Below are 6,014 nucleotides of genomic sequence, written 5' to 3' on the forward strand. Positions count from 1 at the left end.
AATCTGTGGGTTGTCTTTGTGCTTTGTTTATTGTTTCCTTTGCTGTGCCAAAGCTTTTGAGTTTAAATAGATCCCATTTGTTTATTTTTTGTTTTTATTTCTATTATTCTAGGAGATGGATCGAAAAAGATGTTGCTGTGATTTATGTCAGAGAGTGTTCCGCCTATGTTTTTTTTTCCCTCTAGGAGTTTTATAATGCCCAGTCTCACATTTAGGTCTTTAATCTATTTTGAGCTTATTTTTGTGTATGGAGTTAAAGAATGATCTATTTTCATTTTTTTACATGTAAGAAGCCACATTCTGAATAAATCAAGTGGACACTTGCAAACCTACAGGAAAATGGGAGGTGTTTTTTTTTTAAAGAGATCAAAGATCCTTTGGATGAATGGGAATGTCTCCAAGCCAACAGAAATGTCTTTTCAATTCTGCCTCTATCACCCTCCTGCCCTAGTCTCCCAGCTCTAAAATGCAGTGGTCCCAAAATAATGCCATTTGCAGCAACATGAATGGACCTAGAGATTATCATACTAATGAAATAAATCAGACAGAGACAAATATCACATGATATCACTTACATGTGGAATCTAAAAAATAATACAAACGAACCTGTATACAAGGCAGAAATAGCCACACAGACATAGAAAACAAACTTACACTTACCAAGGGGGAAAGGAGGGGGAGCGATAAATTAGGAGTATGGGCTTAATAAATATGCACCACTGTATACAAAATAGATAAACAAGGACCTACTGTAAAGCACAGAGAACTATATTCAATATCTTATAATAGCCTATAATGGAAAAGAATATGAAGCTGTACACTTGAAACTAACACAGTATTGTAAATCAACTATGGTTTAATACATTTTAAAATAAAAAAAATGCAGTGGTCCCTCTGTCTCTTCTGCTTTGTACTGTGTCTGTGTGTGCTAAGTCACTTCAGTCATGTCTAGCTCTTTACAACCCCATGGACTGTAGCCCACCAGGATTCTGCATCCATGGGATTCTACAGGGAAGAATACTGGAGTGGGTTGCCATTCCCTCCTTCAGGGGATCTTCCAGACCCAGGGATCGAACCTGTGTCTTGTCTCCTGCACTGGCAGGTAGGTTCTTTACCACTAGCACCACCTGGGAAGTCCCTGCTTTGTACTAGATACTACCTTATTTTATCTTCACCACTGCCCTGAGTAATAGCACCTTTTCATTTCACTAATTTTGCCAATGAAGTCTGTGAGCTAAATGTTCTATTCTCCTATCCCCTGGGTTGGTAAGTGGCAGACTTGACATGGGGTCTTTTGGTTTGAACTTCCTGCTTTTTGCTCTACATTTTGCTGAGCCATTGACCTAAATTTGATGGATTTCCCCATCAGGACCTCTTGTTCAGGGACTTTCTCCTTTTGAATGTGCCCCAGCACAGGGCGGGTTTCCCAAGGTGGGGCAGACCCCAGTGGAGGGCCTCTCCTAGACAGATTAGTGGTTCCTGGAGAGAAGGGGACCAGAGAGCCCTCCCCTGGGGCCCTCGGTGACTGCAGATCTCCCTTGTCCCGCACTTGCTACAGTCTCATCACCTTCCAGTGGCTGTGGAGGGCGGTGACCCTTCGGTTACTAGGCCGCTGAGAGTATGGGATACTGAGGCTTATTTTGACTTAGTTTTCTTGCCAGAGGGTGTGGAATTAGGATTACCAGGCTTCCTTCTGAGCCATTCCTACCAGAAGCCACCGGTAGACACCAAGTCTCTGCTGGCTCCCTGTCCAGCCTGCCTCTGTCCACCTTTCTCTTCTCCTTTCCCCTTCAAGAACCAGGGCTTTTTCCTACAGAAGCCCTTACACTGTAACACTTTCTTTTTTTTTTTTTGAGAACTGTAACACTTTCAATGGAAACCCCAGTGTTTCTCCTTCCAACATGGGGTGGAGGCTCGGACGCCTGCTCCAGAGAGGACTCTGGCCTGGATGAGGGTGCTGGCACCGTATGGAAGCATACCCTAGGCTCAGACATAGGCAGGTCACCTGTAGGCACCCCCTCAGGGAGCCAAGAGAATGGGACTGACCAGTTCCCACTTCTCCAGAAGCCCCCACCCCGGCAAATGTGGGGTGCTCACTGCCTGACCCATGGAGACTACTTTTCTCTCCAAGGTCCTCTGGATACTCCACCAAATGCCTGGGAGGCCAACTCCCAGCCCACTCCCCCTCTTTTCCTGGCCCTATTCCATCCTGTGCCCTTTCCCAATGCACGGGACTCAGACCCAGGGCACCTGTGTGCAGCTTCAGGGCAACCTTCCTCCTTCAAGGTCCACCCCTCACTCACTTCCCATCACTCCCCACCCGTCTTCTCTCACCCACTCCCACCCCACTTCTTGCCCTTTCAGGCTCCTCTCCACACATTTCCCAGCTCCTCTTGATCTTGATGACCCTAACGCAAGGCCGAGTGCAGAGCTGCTACTAAACATCTTTGTGTGTTGATTTTAAATCACAGAATGCTACAACTTAAGGATTTAGCAATCCAGAGGTCATGCCATCCACCACCCTGCTTTTTGCATGGGGAAGTGAGGCCTGGAAAGATATACAATGGGAACTGGTCACAGGACCAGATCACTCATTGGCAAAGCCAAGACCACACCCAAGGTCCCTAAATCAAATCCATCTTCTCCCCATTGCCCATGGCCATGACTTCTACAGACGCCCTGCAGTCTACCCCCAGGAACACACCCTGAATGGCTGGTAGCTGCAGGCTCTGAAGGTTCCTACTGGCCTCTGTTTCCTCACTGTGATGAGTAGAGAGGATGAGGGGGTGGGTGTGAGGGTGGTAGAGACTGGGGGTTCCATTTGCTCTTAGCCAAGCCCTTAAATGTGGCAAGGAAGATGGAATCTTCCACATCCCTGGCATTATGCCTCTCATTATCTCTAAGAGAGTGTGTTCCTCTGACCCACCTTATGAGGAATGAGTCCTTGGGTGAGGTGAAGTCTTTTTCAGGCCTCCTGAGGAGGCGAGGGAGCTGTGATTACGTCTTTGCTGTGGGCTATTGGCCCCTTCCCCCATGGCTCAACTGATAAAGAATCTGTGCAATGCGGGAGACCTGGGTTCAATCCCTGAGTTGGGAAGATTCGCTGGAGAAGGGAAAGGCTACCCACTCCAGTATTCTGGCCTGGAGAATTCCATGGACTGTATAGCCCATGGGGTCCCAAATAGTCGGACATGACTGAGTGACTTTCACTTTCTTTCTCTTTCACTGACCCCTTGTCCTCCCATGGCCCTAGAGACTTTCAGAAGACTCAGACACCCAGAAATATAGATTGAAACTTGGCCCTCGGACCGGGGGTTCAGCTTGGAAAGTGGTGAGGAGGGAACAGAGGGTCCAGGGGGAGCTTCTCCAACGGGTCTTAGTTCTAGTTCTACGAACAGCTCCGGACAGAGGGGAGATGCAGGGTATGAAGGAGGCCAAGGCCAACACCAGGGACTGCAAGCCCTGCCCTAGGGGGACTTAGACCAGGAGGACGCTTGTAAACCCAAGATCTGGGACAGGAAGCCCACTGCCCCGTCTCGGTCTCCCTCCAGTCTTGACTTGTTTCTCCAAGTCAAGCACCTGCCTTGTTTCTCCAAGTGCTCCAACAGAGTTTCTTCCCTGGTCCCTTCCTTTGGTAAAGAATCTGCCTGCAATGCAGGAGACCCAGGTTCGATCCCTGGATTGGGAAGATACCCTGGAGAAGGAAATGGCAACCCACTCCAGTATCCTTGCCTGGAAAATCTCATGGATAGAGGAGCTTGGTGGGCTGCAGTCCATGGGGTCGCAAACAGTCGGTCATGACTGAGCAACTAACACTTACTTACTTACTTACTTGTCTCCTCTGAGCTCCTCCTCCTCCCTCTGTATGTAGCTTGTTTTGATTCATGTGTTTCTCCCTTGTCTTTCCCTCTGACCCTACATCTTGCTATAAGTTTTTCTTCCAGCTCGGTCACGGAGCGTTCCTGTTTTTCTGTGTGATTCCCTCTCCTCAACTTTCTCTCTCTCTCTACAGTTCTGCTCACCTGGTTCTCCCTGTGGGTTTTCCCCAAGCCAGGCTATTTCTCCCAACGTCTCCCTGCTTTTCTCTGACTCTCTTTCCTCCTTCCTCTCTCTGCCTAGTATTCTCTTTCTCTCTCCCTCATCTTGTGCCATCTCTGCCCACTCACCTCTCTCTGCCTCTCTCTTTGCCCCCCACGAAAGACCGCAGCTCCTTGGAGGCTCAGTGAAGTCAGCCACCCCCAGCCCCAAATGCTGTCCCAAGTACATCACTTACCTGGGACCACTGGCCCAAGGATGTAGGAACACAAACAGCTCAGGAACACGCAGGGGAGCCTCCTCCAGTGGGTACCCATCATGGCTCCGGAAAGAGTCCCTCACGCTCCCCCAGGAAGGTCCTTGGCAGAGAAGTGATGGTGTGAGGAGCAGAGGTGAATCTGTCCCCACTGGCTGCTGGCCTTAAATAGGTGTATTTCCCCGAGGGGCCAGAGTACCAGGAAAAGAGGACAAAAGGAGGCGTGGCCCCCATGCCAATCATCCTCGCCTCGTCTTTTCTTTCCTCAGTCTCCACCCCCTTCCCCCACCAGGAAAGAATAAAAACACCGACATACCCGTTTCTGCCTTCCTAGGCAGCCTGAGCCAGGTAGGGGGAGAGGCGAGAGGGGCATGTAGGGGAATAGAAACCAGGACACCCTGAAAATGAGGGACCCACAAATGAGCCCACCCTCCTGCCTGGTGTTTTTCCTGGGCTGCCCGTGTCCTGCCAGCACTTTGGACTGCCACAGCAGGAGCAGCTATTTCATTTCAGAAGACAGAGCAGGTCAGAACAGGGAAGAGAGGGGCCAAGAGGCAGTGAGTTTGGGGCTGTACGCCTAGGGAAAGAAATGAAATTTGAGAAGATTCTAAGAAACATAGAAAGTGGGAGGAAAGATGTGGGGTGAGAGGCAGGAATCAGAGATAGCCCATATGCAACTTGTGGGGTGGAGCGTAGGGCTCAGAATATCTGCTCAGTCAGGCGATCCCTGGCAATCCTGTGGTTGAGACTTCATGTTCCAATGCAGAAGATGTGGGAGCTAAGGTCACACATGCCTCGTGGCCAAAAAACCAAAACATAAAACAGAGGAAATATTGCAGCAAATTCAATAAAGACTTTAAAGTGGTCCACATTAAAAAAAAAAAATCTTAAAATAATATCTGCTTCATGCCAGGAAAAGGGTCCACCCTCACCATATGGTGGATTTCCTCTTTCCACTAGAGGGTGCAGCAGAGTTAGGGTCTTTAAAGCCTGAGGCAGAAGGGGAGAGAGTCTGTATGCCAAGCAAGTCGAAGATGAATGCCAGAGGACTTGGATCTCAGCTAAAGGACAGTATTCCAGTTACTGAGCTGTCAACAAGTGGACCTTTTGAAAGTCATGATCTTCTTCGAAAAGGTTTCTCTTGTGTGAAAAATGAACTGCCCAGTCATCCTCTTGAATTATCAGAAAAAAATTACCAGCTCAACCAAGATAAGATGAACTTCTCCACACTGAGAAACATCCAGGGTCTTTCTGCACAACTAAAACTGCAGATGGAATTCAAGGCAGTCAGTGTAGCAGGTTCAGCATCTTCCATTTGTTCCAAGCTCAAACCTTTCACTGGATATTTTGAGGGGTAACGATGAGACTATTGGATTTGAGATATTCTTAATGACCCATCACAAAGTGAACTAATGGGAGAACCGCATTTGATGCTTGAATATAAACTTGGCTTACTGTAATGCCGTGTGCTGTTCATGGAAGTAGAGGGACTGCATCTTGTTTATAGTTGTCTTTTTCCTATAATTTGATGTGTACAACATTAAAAGTCCTAACATATGAGAATTGTTGCCTAAAATAAATAAATAAAGCCTGAGGCAGCCTGGGGAAGCAAGCTTGAGGAATCTGAGGTGGGTAGTGGGGTTGAGAGTAGAACCTAGGGAGAAGGAATTTTGACCCCACGAGGAAGTAGGGGATGCTTCTGGAGACTTTGGCACTTGGGTCA

The 6,014-nt window shown here is 48.2% G+C and overlaps 1 pseudogene; it reads left to right on the forward strand.

Annotated features, from left to right (window-relative positions):
* The first annotated feature begins 5,309 nt into the window (after positions 1-5,309).
* On the forward strand, positions 5,310-5,759 carry LOC110134931 (proteasome maturation protein pseudogene; annotated as a pseudogene).
* The last annotated feature ends 255 nt before the right edge of the window (positions 5,760-6,014 follow it).

The sequence above is a fragment of the Odocoileus virginianus genome, chromosome 4, assembly GCF_023699985.2.
Source record: "Odocoileus virginianus isolate 20LAN1187 ecotype Illinois chromosome 4, Ovbor_1.2, whole genome shotgun sequence".
NCBI lineage: Eukaryota > Metazoa > Chordata > Mammalia > Artiodactyla > Cervidae > Odocoileus > Odocoileus virginianus.